Here is a 17,845-nt window from a genome sequence, read left to right on the forward strand (position 1 = left end):
GATTAACTGATAATTTAGAGCCTGTGACTGCACAAAGCTATAGCTTTCTGCCTGGGTGAAAGAGACACACTGTATAGTTCTAAGACTAGGAGAAAAACTCAATACTTCTTTACAGGAAATGTGTTTTTGATGAAAATTATAAAAACAAATTTTCCAAGTTTCCATCAAGTTTTTAAATGCTTCATCTAAGCAATAAATGATGAATTAGAGTTTTCTGCTTATAGGACAAATTTAAAAATATTTATAGGAAAAGATTTTTAGAGGTTAAGTAGACCAACAATATAAAGGGATATTAAATCTATTTCACAGACATATTTTAGTAGTAAAAATGTATTTTTATAATGATAATTTCAAATTATTTTACCACTAAAATTAACTTGAGGGGAAAAATTTTATCCAGGTCCTATGAGTCTTATAGAGGAATTTTTGTGTGAATCATTGGGAAGATTTTTAAAAATATTTTTTAAATTATTTTTAATAATGATAAGGCTTCTAAGTGGTGCAGTTGATAAAAAATCTGTCAATGCAGGAGATGCAAGAGATCAGTTTTGATCCCTATATTGGGAAGATCCCCTGGAGGAGGAAATAGCAATCCATTCCAGTATCCTTGCCTGGAAAATTTCATGGACAGAGGAGACTGGAAGATCCATGGGGTCACAAAGAGTCAGACACAACTGAGCACATATGTGCACACAAAGTGCACTTATAAAATTTACAATCATAACCATTTTAAGTGTGCAGTTCATAAGTATATTCACACACATTGACTGCTGCACATCCAACCTCCAGAGCTTTTTTTTGGCTTCCAAAACTGAAACTCTATGTCCATTAAGCATCTCTTCATCCTCCCCTCCCCATAATCTCTGGCAACCATCCTTCTATTTTCTGTCCCTATAAGTTTGACTACTTATGTTCCTCAGATAGTTGGAATCATACAATATTTTTCTTTTTGTGACTGGCTTCTTTCACTTGGCATAATGTCCTTGAGGTTCATCCATGTTTTAGTATGTGTCAGAAGGTTTTTTTCCTTTTTAAGGCAAAAAAAAAAAAAAAATCATTTCATATATACCACACTTTGTATATTCATTCATCAGATGGACACTTCAATTGTTTTCACAATTTGGCTATTGTGAATATTATTTCTATGAAAATAATTGTCCAAATATAACCTTCAGGCTCTGATTTCAATTTTTATGGGCATATACCTAGAGGTGAAATTGCTGAAGCATACAGTAATTCTATATGTAAGTAGGATGTCTACTCTTACGAAAACAGAAAATGACACATGTTGGCAAGGATTTGGAAACATTTGATTGTTGTACATGGTACACGGGGATGATGCTGCTGCTTTTGAAAACAAGATTAATTTCGCACATTTTTTTGTTTTATATTTTTTCTTTTTTTTCTTATTTATTTTATTTTTTAACTGTACAATAGTGTATTGGTTTTGCCATACATCAACATGAATCTGCCACAGGTATAAATGTGTTCCCCATCCTGAACCCTCCTCCCTCCTCCCTCCCCGTACCATCCCTCTGGGTCATCCCAGTGCACCAGCCCCAAGCATCCAGTATCGTGCATCGAACCTGGACTGGCGACTCGTTTCATATATATTATACATGTTTCAATGCCATTCTCTCAAATCATCCCACCCTCTCTCTCTCCCACAGAGTCCAAAAAACTGTTCTATACATCTGTGTCTCTTTTGCTGTCTTGCATACAGGGTTATTGTTACCATCTTTCTAAATTCGATGTATATGCCTCAGTATACTGTATTGGTGTTTTTCTTTCTGGCTTACTTCACTCTGTATAATGAGCTCCAGTTTCATCCACCTCATTAGAATTGATTCAACTGTATTCTTTTTAATGGCTGAGTAATACTCCACTGTGTATATGTACCACAGCTTTCTTATCCATTCATCTGCTGATGGACATCTAGGTTGCTTCCATGTCCTGGCTATTATAAACAGTGCTGTGATGAACATTGGGGTACACGTGTCTCTTTTAGTTCTGGTTTCCTCAGTGTGTATGCCCAGCAGTGGGATTGCTGGATCATAAGGCAGTTCTATTTCCAGTTTTTTAAGGAATCTCCACACTGTTCTCCATAGTGGCTATACTAGTTTGCATTCCCACCAACAGTGTAAGAGGATTCCCTTTTCTCCACACCCTCTCCAGCATTTATTGCTTATAGACTTTTGGATCACAGCCATTCTGACTGGCATGAAATGGTACCTCATAGTGGTTTTGATTTGCATTTCTCTGATAATGAATGATGTTGAGCATCTTTTCATGTGTGTGTGTTAGCCATCTGTATGTCTTCTTTGGAGAAATGTCTATTTAGTTCTTTGGCCCATTTTTTGATTGGGTCATTTATTTTTCTGGAATTGAGCTGTAGGAGTTGTTTGTATATTTTTGAGATTAGTTGTTTGTCAGTTGCTTCATTTGCTATTATTTTCTCCCATTCTGAAGGCTGTTTTTTCACCTTGCTTATAGTTTCCTTTGATGTGCAGAAGCTTTAAGTTTAATTAGGGCCCATTTGTTTATTTTTGCTTTTATTTCCAGTATTCTGGGAGGTGGGTCATAGAGGCTCCTGCTGTGATGTATGTGGGAGAGTGCTTTGCCCATGTTCTCCTCTAGGAGTTTTATAGTTTCTGGTCTTATGTTTACTTTGTACATGTACAATCATGTCATCTGCAAACAAAGATAGTACTATTTCTTCTTTCCTAATTGACACACTTTTCCTTTTCCTTTCTTTACTTTTTGCATTAGATGAAGTTAAATACAAAATATTGAAAAGAAATGATTTGATCTTAGAAAAAAAATATTGTATGTGATCTTGGAGGGAAAAAGAAAAGCTAGAGCTACTCATAATGAAATTAGCTGTAAGTTCTTTCTAGATATTCTTTATCAAAGTGAGGACATGCCCTTCATTGCTAGTTTACTGTGAGATTTTATTAGGAATGGGCACTGGGTTTTTTCAAAGAATTTTTCTGCCTCTATTGATATGATCAGGTGGTTCATCTTCTTTTGTCTGTTGATGTGATGGATTGCCTTAATTGATTTTGAACATTGAATCAGCCTTGGAATTTGGGGATAAATCTCACTTGGTTGTGGAGTATAATTCCTTTTATATTTTGTTGAATTCAACTTCCTTCCCAATATTTTGTTGAGGATTTTTGCATCTAATTCACTAAAACTTTGGCCTGTAGGTTTTTTTTTTTTTTTTCTGTAATATTTTCATCTCATTTTGGTATTAGGATAATGCTGGCCTCATAGAATGAGTCAAGAAGCAGTCCTTCTGTTTCTATCCTATGAAAAAGTTTGTAGAGAAATGGTATATTCACTTCTTTCAAAGTTTTGGAGAATTCACCAGTAAATACAATAGGAACTAGTTCTTTCTGTTTTGATAGATCAATTTCTTAAGAGATATTGGCCTATTTAGATTGTATATATCATCCAATGTGAAGTTTTACAAATTGTTTCTTTCTAGGAATTGGTCCATTTCATCTAGGTTATCAAATTAGTGGGCATAGAAAAGTTCATTATATTCTGTTATCTTTTTAATGTCCATAAAATCTGTTGTGCTGTTCCTTCTTTCATTTTTATATTATTAATTTGTATCCTTTCTCTCCTTTTGTTCTTAGCCTGATTTGACTGATATTTACAAAGAACCAGTGTTTGATTTCATTAATCTTCTTTGTTTTCTTTTTTTAAATTTCATTGATTTCTGCTAAACTTCTTCTGTTTATTTTAAAATTAATTTTTACTTCTTCTTTTGTTCCTAAGTTGGAAATTTAAATTACTAATTTTAGACCTTTTTTCTATACTAATATATCACTCAAAGCATAATTTTAAGTGTGTTAATTGCTCAGTCCAGTTCCACTCTTCACGACCCCATGGACTGTATCCCACCAGGCTCCTCTGTCTGTAGAATTCTCCAGGCAGGAATACTGAATTGGTATCCATTTCAGGGGATCTTCCTGACAAAGGGCTCAAACGTGGGTGTCTTGCATTGAGACAGATTCTTTAACATCTGAGCTACCAGGGAAGCCAAATTCAATGCATGTATTATAAATTATATTTATACATTTCTTTCTAAGTACTTGCTTTCCTGCATTTTACATATCATAATAAGTTGTGTTTTTATTTTAACATAATTCAAAATATTTATAACATTTTCTTGAGATCTCTCCTTTGACCTATGTGTAATCATCTAAACTTTAACCAGGTTATTATCATTATTATTTTATTGTTGAGTTGTCAAAATTCTCTATGTATTCTTGATATTAATTTCTTATCAAATATATGCTTTCCAAAAATTTCCTCTGGTTACACATGTTGCATTTTTATTCTATTTATTGTTTTATTTTTTGATGCACAAAAGTTTGTAATTTTGACATAATCCAATTCATCTGTTTTTACTTTTATTATATATGCGTTTGGTGCCATATCCAAGAAACCATTCTTACTGAATCCAATGTTCACAGTCTTGGCAACCCTATAATATTAAACCATATATGCATGGGTTTATTTTTAAGCTCTATTCTATTGGTCTGTGTGCCTGTCTTTATGATAGTTTCACTCTGTTTTATCATGATATCTCTATGTTTTGAAATAAAAAAGTTTGAGATATTTTATTTATTCACTCATTTATTCATTTTATTGACCATTTTGGCTACTTGAAGTCCCTTGAGATTCTATATGAAATTTAAGATAGAGTTTTCTATTTATCAAAAACCTCCACCATTGAGATATTAATTGTAGTTGCATCATCTGTACTTTGCTTTGAGTAGAATGATATTATAACAATATTAAATCTTTCAATCTAAGATCACATGATGTTCTTCCACTTGTTTGTGTCTTTTAAATTTTCTTTTAGCAAAACTTTGTAATTTAAAGAGTATATTTTCTTCCTTTGGTTAAGTTTATTCTTAATTATTTAATTTCTTTTGACACTATTGCAAATGGAATTGTTTTTTAGAATTTCCTTTTTGACTATTCATTGTTAGTAAATAGAAACACAACTGATTTGTGCATGCTGATTTTGTTTCCTGCAACTTTGTTAAATATGTCTAGTAGTTTCAATAGGTTGTGTGTGTGTGTGAACGTTTTAAGAATTGGGGAGAATTTTTAAAGAAATTTAGAATAATCTCATGGACAGAGGACCCTAGTGGAATGCAGTCCATAGGGTTCCAAAGAGTCAGACATGACTGAAGTGACTTAACACACAAACATGCATGATGAACTTTAGAAGTCAACTTATGAATAATTATTTTTATAATCTTCCTTATCTATTTTCAAATTTCCCTGTATCTAACATTATTAGATTCCCATTATTGTGCATTCCCATGACTTAGAAGTGCAATGTTCACAATATCTTCAAACTTCATTTATGTAGCTTTGCTTTTTTAATATCACCTCTTAATTTTAATTGTTTTTCTTTTTAATAGAAAATTATAGATAAGCTAAATATAAAATAATAATCACTGAAAAATCTGAAAAATATTTTGAGTTTTACAATTGCCAGTTTTCCTATGATTATACACACCAGAATTTTTCTTTCTCAAAAACCAAATGTTTTTAAGTATTTCATAAATGTAATTGTAACTTTATCTTATTATTTGTGTTAGTTATAAAATGATATATTGTATGAAACCACCACAATATATGAATCTGCTCTATCACTGATGGTCTTTTGATTATTTATGTTTGCTATCAGTAACAGTGATATTTTTCTTTTACGCGTTTTAATGAGATTGACTTCAATGAGGACTCTATTTATCATCTGGCATCAGTACACTACCAGACTGAAAGGGGAGTCATGGTTATTTTTTGCCCCTAATTTATGCTCAGTCGTTGTCACTTCAGATTCTGTGTACTTTGAAACTATCTTTAATGTGATATTTAGATAAAAATAATCAAATATCGTTTGGGGAAAAGAATGAAGGGATATTTATTCTTTATGGAGATTCATAGCTTTCCATTATGAAGACTTGGTTTCCCTTTCAGTAGATGAGATCTAGGTTGGAGAACAGGGTCATCTCTGAAAACTGCAAAGGATGTGATATTTCTTAACCACCGTTGACTTTCTGCTCACCATTCTTGATTGTTCGGTTATGTGGGTAAATACACAGGTTACATAGGTCATAGCAACACCTCTTTGCTGACTTTAGCCTTATGGACAACTGTGGTCAGTATAACCACTTTTCCTTTCATTTCAGGATCCTCTTCTTACCAAGCTCAGTCTTACAGCACAATCTTTATTGTCGATAGATGACCAACAAATTACAGTCCATGTTTAGCTTCTCAACAGTGCTGGGACACTCTGTCCATCACATCTTTATAACACTAGTGAAGTGACTGACTTCCTGAGGATCTCAGTCAACTGGTTGATTTCCTGTTCTTAAAGCACAAACTCATTCTGACAGACTCAGGATTCTGAGTTTATTGTTCTTTCTCAAAACTCTGTCAGAGTTATGATGTCTTCTTTCTGTCTGTCTCTGTCTTCCTGTGCCCTCCTGCCTCTCTCTCTTCTATATCCTATACACTGCACAGATCAGATCAGATCAGATCAGTCGCTCAGTTGTGTCTGACTCTGCGACCCCATGAATCACAGCATGCCAGGCCTCCCTGTCCATCACCAACTCCCGGAGTTCACTCAGACTCACGTCCATAGAGTCAGTGATACCATCCAGCCATCTCATCCTCTGTCGTCCCCTTCTCCTCTTGCCCCCAATCCCTCCCAGCATCAGAGTCTTTTCCAATGAGTCAACTCTTCGCATCAGGTGGCCAAAGTACTGGAGTTTCAGCTTTAGCATCATTCCTTCCAGAGAAATCCCAAGGCTGATCATTCATACACAAATACACACACACATATAAAAATATATGTGTGAACCTGTCCCAAAGCTTAATAGAGGCTATTCTTATTCCTATAGTTAGGTCTGGCTGCATGTACTCTTTCAAGGATGCTAAATCCTGAGTCACAGTTGTTAAAGAAAGAATATTAGTGAAAGCAACAAACTCACACACACACACACACACACAAATGTAGCATGTGAGATGGCAACCCACTCCATTATTCTTGTCTGGGAAATCCCATAAGCAGAGGAACCTTTTGGGCTACAGTCCATGAGGTTGCAAAGAGTCAAACACGACTGAACACATGGCATATATGCTTGGTGTGCTATGGACTCTAACTTTTAATATTATTAGACTAACAGAGTATCTTGAGAAAAATGAATTCACTACTTTAATATTAAGACTATAAAAATAAATTTAAAACATTAAATATTCCCTAGTGCTAAAAAAGAGAACTTTTCCCTTTGTTCCTTTTCTTGGAGAATTTCCTTGAGAAAATTTGCAAGTATAAATTCTTTCTCTGTTTCTTTAATATGTAAGTAAAACTAATACTTTTTAAAAGCTGAGCAAATGCCTTACTAGTTTTTACAACTCAAGAGCCTTCTCTTTGAAATGCTGACATTTAAAAAGATAGATAGTATTCTCTCATTGGAACTCTCTGCTTGTCAAGTTTTTCTTTTGGTTATTTTTAGATAAAGGTAATTAACTAGCACAGATGGCCATCCTATTATCAGATGAAATTCAGATGAACTATATATAGCAAACAGTGTTGTCATCTTATATGAGAACATGTTATCATTTACCTTGAAGACGTGCATGTAAAGGATTGTATCTGTTTGTGATGTGAGTGATATTTCATTCAGTCTTTGCAATCTCATTAGCAGATTGCCTGTGATCCACATAACTCTCTAACTTAAGGCTTATTCAACAATAAAAATTGTTTCTGTCTTTTCTGCTTTTGAGGAGAGGGTTTTCTAGTTTGTCAGAACTTTTTATTTTCAATTTTTCCCTGAATAGAATGGAAGTTGTGTATGTATGTATGTGTGTATAAAATTACATATATAAATATAAAATAGGTGTGCATGTGTGTGTGTGTGTGTGTGTATGTATATATATATATATAAAACATTTGTCTAGGAGGCAATAATAACTGATGGTTTTGACAATAAAGTTTCAATGTACATGACTTGTCAGAAAGAAAATTATTTCTGCTTAATACCAGTAGTTTTGTACACACTGCATATATACTGAGTATAGTAATGAGTCTAAAGTATACAATCTAAATAAAAGTACAAAAGTCTAATGTGTGCATATATTAGCCAACTATTATGTATAAGCAAAAGAAATAATAATAGTGATATTCATAATTATAGTAATACTCTTCAAAATTTGTTAAGATTTATACAGAAAAAGCACATACATGGGTAAACAAAGCATGAATTGAAGGTTATATGTGTGATTGCATACACAGGTCATGTGTGTTTGTATCTTGTCTGCACAAGAATATATTTGAAGATTTTATGTTACCTGACATAAATTATTACTATTCATGATCATCATTATAACTATCATTATTGTTGTTATTTTCCCTGCTTATTATATGCAAAGATAATAAAAATAATCATAAAGTTAAAAAGTAAAATAATTTGTTCCCAAATTATAAACCAAATATATTTTAGAATGAGAATTAGGTTACAGATTTCTTTAACTCTAATGTACACTACTTTTTCCTTTGTCACCTGTTACAGAGGCATGTTTCTATACTTTCAAATGTAGTTTGATAAGCAGAACAATCCCCCCTAAATCTTAACTCCTACAACCTGCAAATATGTCGCCTTATATGTCAAAAGATACTTTTAAACTAAGGATTTTGAGACAGCAGCATCATCCTGAATTATCCACGTGAGTTCTCAAAAGGGAAAGAGGGACAGGAGAATCAGAGTCAGGGAAGGTGATGTGATGGAAGCACAGGTCAGATTCAGCGGGAGAGATTTGAAGATGCTATGATGTTGGCTTTGACCATGGAGGAGCCAAGAGCCAGCAAATAATGGTATCTGATTGAGCAATTAAGCACAGCACAGTGAGAAGCTCGAAAAGGCAAGAAATCAAATTCTCCAAAAGGAAGGCAACCATGCAAACATTTTTATTTTAGCCAGGTGAAAGCCATTTAGACTTTTGACCTCCAGGACTTCATGAGAAATTTGTATCATTTAAGCTCCTGCACTTGTAATTTGTTCCAGAAGCAAAAGAAACCTACTACATAAGTGGCTGAATATCCTCCTTGTACATTTTTCATGTACTCTTTTTTCTTCATCAACAGCCCCCTTGCCTTGGCAGGCTCTGCCCAATAATCATTTCACTTTCTTTAGCTTCCATTTGGGGCAGCCCATTGGAGAGCATCAACAGGAGATTCTGAGCAGAATAGGAAGAGGGGATTATTCTGGAAAGTGGTTATTCTGTCAGCTCCCCTTTGTCAGTTCACCACACATGGGCTTTGTTCTTCCATTGAAGGCCAAGGCTTAGCTTACATGGCCTGCTTTTCATAGCTCTTAGAGTTTTGCTTACCACCTAAACCCTCTCCTTTCCTCTTCAGAGGTAAAAGACTTCCCTGACATGACTGAACCGTGTCCTCCGTTACTCCTTAGGTGGTTTCACTACCTTTTGCTTGAATCCTTATAGAAGTCCTTCTATTGAACAGAGTGGTCTATACATCTGCAAAATCATAGTACCTTCAAAATGTATCTTAAGTTCAGCCACTGTCCTCTGCTGTCATTACTGACCTTCAGCATTCATAACTTGGAATAAACTTGCCTAAAGTTCCATATACTTCTTTTCTCTACCTGGAACATGTATCCCAGATATAGACTATTCTATTCTATTTAATACTGATTTATACTGGTATAAGTAAATATTTCCTATACATGCCTTTTTCTCATTCCAGTCTGGATCTTCCTCACAGTGTTGAAACAGGAGAAATGGATTTTAAGATCAGTTCTTCTACCATACAAAGTAGAACTGCTGCTGCTTTAAAGCAGACGTTTATTTTCCACTTTGCTTCTTGCCAAATGAAGTTCTTGGACCAGTTTATTAGCTTTTTTTTCTCTACTCTGCCAAGTAATGAGACTCAAATAACTATGTAAATTCATTAATCTCATAAAGCAATTAGTGTAAAATCCAATGACTGTTAAATTATTTCAAAACGAATTAGTTACAACATAACGTTTAATTTTCATGATAACCCTCATTTATTTACACAATATGATAATTTCGATTAAATAAATGCAAAGATGTAATGTATTACACAGAGCAGCTGAAAGCTTGTTCATCCCTTGTAAAAGTGCCTTCTATGACCTATGGTGAAGTGAATTAATGTATAGGAGACATTTAGTACACCGTCTGCCAAAGAGCAGGCATTCATAAATTGCGCATTCCTTCATCTTTCATGCACTGTAGATAGTCACCATGGCTTGTTAAGAATGAAGTGAAATTCCATTCTAATGTATTCTAAAGAGGTTTCATTTCATTTAACTCCTGTGTGAAAAGAAGAAACAAGATAACCTCCAGAAACCCCTCTAATATTTCTCTATCTCTCTGAGCTTTTAACTGATGATATTTATACCACTCTAGGACTGAAGACAATGTTTTATGGCCCAGTCAATTATAAAGTGTCAATAGAAACTCCCTAGGCTCTAGAGCCATGAGAAATAAATGTGTGATATTTAAAGAGATTTGGAGTATATTTGGATGAGATGTGGGAATAATCCAATGTGGGGGTCAATGTCTTTCATCATTTGAAACAATCTTGCATGTCTTCAATTAATCAAAATATTTGTTAAAACACTTCTGCTCTGACAGAGATTATGAGGGATATACTATTATAGCAGCTTAGATTGTAGAAAGAATATGATTACAATGCATGATTAATATGAAGAGCCACATACATTCATTGAGAAGAATCGGGAATAAAATTTAGCCCTTATATAAACAATAATATAGCATTTTAGGCTTTAATTTCCTCCTTTATGATATGAATTATAGTGAGTGAGAAGAATGTGACCATGATCACATGCTTACTCACAACTGTCATTCACAACTGACATGACTATAAAAACTTAGTAGAGTAATACGTATATGCTGCTGTTGCTGCTAAGTCGCTTCCGTCGTTTCCGACTCTGTGCGACCCCATAGACGGCAGCCCACCAGGCTCCCCCATCCCTGGGATTCTCCAGGCAAGAACACTGGAGTGGGTTGCCATTTCCTTCTCCAATGCATGAAAGTGACAAGTGAAAGTGAAGTCTCTCAGTCGTGTCTGACTCCTAGCGACCCCATGGACTGCAGCCTACCAGGCTCCTCCGTCCATGGGATTTTCCAGGCAAAAGTACTGGAGTGGGATGCCATTGCCTAGAACTCTGTAAACTAGAGGGTAATTAATAAGTTATAATACCGGTTTGCTATTTTTGCTTATAAATACTGATTTGCTATTTTTAAGAAATGAATTGTCTTAGTTTGCTGAATAAAAAACTAATCTGGAAACATTTTAAAATTAGATGTTGGGTTTTGACTAGGGCTTTGCTTTTTTTTTTAAGTATGGAATTTGACTTGAGAAAGTAGATTGTAGATTACAAAAGAGTAAAAAAAAAATGCAGCTGCATGATATTTTCCTGTTTTCCATTAAAGAATGCTTTATTTAAAAGTTATATGTAGTTTTGTTTCCAACAATGATGAAGTAGCATGTCACAGCCTTCTGCTGTGAGCAGCTATAAAAGCCAGAGATCACAGTGGTCACGTCCTAACATAGCCCAACTTTCAACACAAGAATATGTTTCTTGAGAAAAGGGAAACGGGTGAGGGAGGTTCCAGATTCCTACTTGGGTCGATTTCCAAACCACAGAGCAGACTAATACAGTCTGATTAGAGAACAGTAATATTGCTTAGTCAAAAAACAGAGATAGGAGAAGAGCTGATGAGGCAGTCAGAATTTGTACGACAGGGTCCTATAGAAAGGAAACTTTGCAAAGAAAGAGCTCAGGAAATCTGCATCCACATCTTCTCCAGTCATGATTGAATATTAAGCTGTAAGAGCACAAGCCTATGAATCCTGCCTAAAAACAGCCACCACCAGCCTTTGAGCTGAATGGAGATTTAGGAAGATGAATACAGTTAGGAGAAGCTAGAATTCTGATCAGAAAGCGTGGAGTGACCTCAAGGAAAACATTCAACCCAAGAGAGACCATACTTTAGGACGAAGATAAGCTAGCCCTTATGGGAAATTATGTCTTCCAGGAGAGTTTTGGAAAAGTCTGGACACATTTTGAGACTGCCACGACCTGGTGGATGCTATTGGCATGTGGTGTGTAGAGGCCTGAGATGCTGTTATACATTCTACAATGAACACAAGAGCCCTTAAGATGAAAAATCTTTCAGACCAAAATATTATTGTTGTGAAAAAAAAATATTATTGTTGTGGAAGATTTATTCTCAAGACTGGAAATGCTGCAGTAATAGAAGGGTTACTCTACACACATCCAACAAAGGAACAAAATTCAGTTTATTAGTGATGCATCATCCCTAATTTCCTTTTCACAAGAAAAATGCTAGATGTGTGAAGAAGCAGGAAACCATGGCCCAGTCAATTATAAAGTGTCAGTAGAAACTCCCTAGGCTCTAGAACCATGATGAATAAATATGTGATATTTCAGTAACCTGCTCTAGGATATTTTGGTCTAGCAGCCCAATCTGACTAAGACAGGAAATGCAATTTATTTTCACATTAAGAGTACATACACTCACTCTCTATATACATATGTGTGTATCACAGCCCAGTAACACTGAAACCCCAATGACATTAAGGAACTCTTCTAAGTTTCATTTATGTGATTTTTCTCTGAAACAGTAAGTGGCAAAAATCATCTTCAAGATGAGAAGATGAACCACTCAGATAAGAGGGTTAGTCAGGACTCATCAAATCCTGCTTGCAAATATCTGTTTATCCCTAGTACCAATCAGTTGCACATTATATGAAAGGAAATAGAACAGAATATCCCACTGAAGAGTGGACATTCTGTGCTACCCCTTCCTCTGTGTGTGTGTGTGTGTGTGTGTGTGTGTGTGTGTGTGTGTGTGTGTCTGTGTGTCTCTGTGTTAATTGCTTCAGTCATGTCCGATTCTTTGCAACCCCATGAACTGTAGCCCTACAGGCTCCTCTCTGTCCATGAGATTTTCTAGGCAAGAACACTGGAGTGGAGTGCCATTACCTTCTCCATACCCCTTCCTCCTCACTCTTTGAAACTATCTCACAATAGAGCCTATTGTTGAAATGTTTCAAACTAAATTTCTAATGACTCATCAGTTGGGCTTAGGTGGGGTACCACCTCATGGTGGTACAGAAATGATAAAGCTTCGTACTTCCCACTTCTATTTCATGCAATCTAGTGTGGGTACACCTCTTTCTCTCTCCCCCTCTCTCTCCCCATAAAAATTCTAAGGGGCAGAGTAGGAGTTCTTAACATTGCATTTTTTTATTTCGCTCTCTCTGTATTAATGCAGATTTCCTACTGATTCCCCTAAAACTGAACCAAATACTTTAGAAGAAGGGTGTTCTTTTGCTTTTTCTTTTTTTGAATTACTTAATTCCTACATAAAGAGGAGTACTTATTCCCCACAACAGCTTTTCTTACTGCTTCCTACTTATGAGCCAATTTAGGTAAATTAACCCACTAATCTATTGATGGGGTTTCTCCAAGACCAAACCTCAAAAAAATCTCCCCAAAACAAAAACCAAAACTCAAGTCTATAATTTTACAGTAATCATCCATAAAATTGATTAAATTACAGTAGAAAAAATATACTTCAAATTTTATTATTGCCTCTTGCATGTAGAATTAATAATGAAATTGAATTTTAAACTGGCTGTCTCGCATACAGGGTTATCATTAACCAACACATTACTGTAAAGTAATTAACCTCCAATTAAAATAAATAAATTTATATTAAAAAATAAATAAAAAATAAAATGCTGTCAAAAAAAAAGAATTTTAAACTGGCATGATTTTATAATGTAATAATCATGATAAGATATTATAGACACACATATATACACACATAAATATGCATGCATGCTTTATTTTTATAAAACTGTTCTAACGAGGGTATTTTGTTTTCAGAGCAAATGTGAGAAATTTTCACTCAGTGTGGGTGACTTACTCCAGTCACTGCAACTCAGCAATGGACTGAGCATGGCTACAGGGTGGCATTATTATTTTCTGTCAAATTCCTGCAGTGCTTAAGGATGAAATAATATATAATTTTATTTAAACTCCTTCTATGTTAAGCACAGATTAATTAGAAACATTTAGGAGAATTCCATCTTATGGTAAAGCATGTCTTACTGAGGTGGGAGTTAACTAGAGTTTTAGGAGGTTGATAGGAGAGAACAAATATGGGTCTTCCTCACCAGTTTTATGAATCTATGAAAGGTTTCCCTTGGCAGAGGAATCTGGTTCTTTTAGTAGATACCAATAGATATGTACCCACATAATCATTTTTTCTTTGCTAAAGTAAACATAAGAAAGAGAAAAAAGAAATGGCACCAGTCCAGGTTCGATGCACGATACTGGATGCTTGGGGCTGGTGCACTGGGACGACCCAGAGGGATGGTATGGGGAGGGAGGACGGAGGAGGGTTCAGGATGGGGAACACATGTATACCTGTGGCGGATTCATTTTGATATTTGGCAAAACTAATACAATTATGTAAAGTTTAAAAATAAAATAAAATTAAAAAAAAAGAAAAATAAAAAAAAAGAAATGGCACTCTACAGGGAAGGTGTTTTTGAAGCCCCTGTCAGAAATAATAGAAAGAAACAAACATGTCCCTTACCCACTTCACTTAGACTCGGTGGTCAGGATTACAAGGTGAGCTGCAACGTTTACAAGAACGATAAACTCTGTTCTCTTAGCATCATATTGTCTAATGAGAAAGAGAAAAATGTGAACAGAGAACTGACAAGCAACGTCCCAAAGAATGATGAAAGCAATAATGCCATTCTCTTGAAGAAACTTGGAAAACTAAGTTAAGCTAATGACATCAGTGGGCCATATGGGTTAGGGCATGTCGGTCTCAAAATTACTTGACAGTAGAAACTTTATGTGAGCCATAAGAAAACCACTTCTCTAACAAGACCACAGCAGACCTGGTGGATTTTCTTCTGTTCCCTTCCCTTTATTTACTTCATTTTTCTTTTCAGAGCTATTGTTTCAAATAAAACAAATTTAGCTAATAAACCTAAACTACTTGCAGCGTGATCAATTAAACTGTGTGAATTCTGGAATTTTCCAACTCTAAAAACAAAAATATCCTAGGATCTACCAAATTAGATTTGGCCTTATATACTTATGATTTCATATTAACAAAATTCCAGGGAAATTGGAAACATATTGGACCACCATAAAGCACCCTGTGGGGTAAAGCAAAAATGTTAAGAGTACAGTGGTCTCAGTAACAAAAAGAATCACACAAATTATGTAAACATCTACTCATTCACTCATACCATACTTTTGTTTGTATACAATGAGTGTTAAAATTGCAATTTTTTGGCTCTTTTCATTGCAGTCTTCCTAAAACATGAGATCTTCATAAGTTTAACATATTAGATTATAGCAATTATTTTTACCAACCTTACCAATTTTAGTAGGTACCGATGCATGTATATCCATGTAATCATCTTTTTTTTCCATTTATTATGTTTGCTAAAGTAAACATAATAAATGGAAAAAAGAACTGGAATTCTACAGGGGAGATGTTTTTGAAGCCCCTGTCAGAAGTAATAGAAAGAAACAAACGTGTTAAATACATTACTACTTGTTAATATATTTAAATAATGTAAAAAGTTATTAACTATATGCTGAGTATTCTATAGGAGAAAGGAAGAGGGAAATTCAACCTAACATGGAAATTCAAGAAAATCTCTCTAAAGCTATGATGCTTAAGTTGGGTTTCAAAAGATGATTGAGAGGTAAGAAAAAACAAAATCTATCTAAGGGAATGGGACTGCCTGATGCCTCAGATGATAAAGAATCTATCTGCAGTGTGGGAGACCTGGCTTTGATCCCTGGGTTAGGAAGATCCCCTGGAGAAGAGCATGGCAACCCACTCCAGTATTCTTGCCTGAAGAATCCCATGAACAGAGGAGGCAGGCAGAATGCAGTCTATGGGTTTGCAAAGAGTCAGATATGACTGAACAACTAAGCACAACAACAATCTAAGGGAATAAAATAGTTGATTAAATGTTTCATAATTTTATAATGTTTGGTAACCTAATATTACATAAAAAGTCATTTCAATTTATTTATGTATTTATTGGTTACAATTCTGTGGTTCAAATTGCAACATCTTCAAGGGGATTAGTTCACCTCTGCTCCAGATGGTAACAGCTAGGCTCCCTTACGTGTTCAGGAGTGGTCTTAGATGGCTGGTACAGTGGGGTCCTCTGTTCATTCTTCCTTATTCTCCAAGAGGCTGCCCTATGATTTAGCACATGGAGACAAGAGAATCCCTAGGAATAAGAACAAGCAAGTCCTGATACACAAGAAGTTTACTAGCCTTTGCTAAAGTCATGTTTCTAATGTTGAAAAGCCAGAATCTATACAGAAAAGAACACAGAAATGTGACTCACTAGGGACATTTATTAGTATAGACAATCTACCACATATTCCTTGACAAGAGATGGGGTCCAAGTGGTTGCTACTCAGAGACTAATTTGTGTGTTAGGGGAAGAGACTTCAGACTTTAATTATGTGAAAGTTATTGAAATGTCTCTAATAATAATATTACATCCCTTATATAATGAAAAGTCCTTGAAATATTCTCCCAGATGACTCTTTAGAGGAGAATATATGAATAATCCCTCTATTTTTTTGAGAGTAAGACTTAACATTAGTTTCTTTGTTCAATAGAATAAGACAGTTTCGTTCTTGATGATATCTCACATCAAACATATTTCAAATTTTATTTTTCTGTCCACTTTACATTTGAGAATTGTTAAAGACTGAATGTTTGTGTCCCCCCAAAATTCCTGTGTCAAAAACTCATCCCCATTGAGATGATGTTTGAAGGTGGGGCCTTTGAGAGAGGATTAGGTCATGAGAGTTGACACCTCATGACTGGGACTGACACCCTAGTCAGAAGAGAACCTAAACAGATCTATTGTATTTTCTGCTGGATGCAGACACAGTGAAATGACAGCAGTCTGTGAACGAGAAAGAGCGCCCGCATCAGAATCTCCCAGCATCTGAATCTTGGAGGTCTTAGCCTCCAGAGTTACAAGAAATAAAGTTCTGTGTTCTCATAAGCTACCCAGTTTATAGTATTTTGTTATGGTATCCTGAGTAGATTAAGACTGTCATCCATATGGTCCAAATGTGATTACCAATATTAGATTTATGTTTTGGAAACTTTTATGAGTCTCTGCTTTTGTGTGTGAACATGCAGTAGCTTGAGTAGCTCCAAAGTTTCTTGACTGATGCCTAGTATGTGTGTTCCCCCTTGTCATTGTTGCTCATAAGAATAGGTCATAATACCACTGGTTTGAAAGTAGTTTGACATACAAATGAGTGAATTTCCATTTACTACCGTTTAATTTCCTGTCCTCTCAGCACAGCTGGAGCCATCATCTGTTTTACTGGCCAGCTGTCTCCATACCCATCACACACACTAATTTTGGGATAACAACTAATAGCCAAGGAGGAAGAACAATAGATATGTCACAAGGACACTTTTGATTCATTTATCCTTGATTCATTTATCCATTAAGAGATTATTTTAAGTCAAGTATGTTTTTTGAATTCAGAAACGCTTCCATGTCAAACACCATTCTTACTCTACAATCCTTTGAATTTGCTTGATTAAAAATATTAGAAGAGCAATTTTAAAATCAAATGCCTTTGCAATGAGTAGCAAAATGTTACTCTCTAAACTATTAATAACAAGG

This window comes from Bos indicus, chromosome 16 (genome assembly GCF_029378745.1).
Source record: "Bos indicus isolate NIAB-ARS_2022 breed Sahiwal x Tharparkar chromosome 16, NIAB-ARS_B.indTharparkar_mat_pri_1.0, whole genome shotgun sequence".
Classification (NCBI taxonomy): domain Eukaryota; kingdom Metazoa; phylum Chordata; class Mammalia; order Artiodactyla; family Bovidae; genus Bos; species Bos indicus.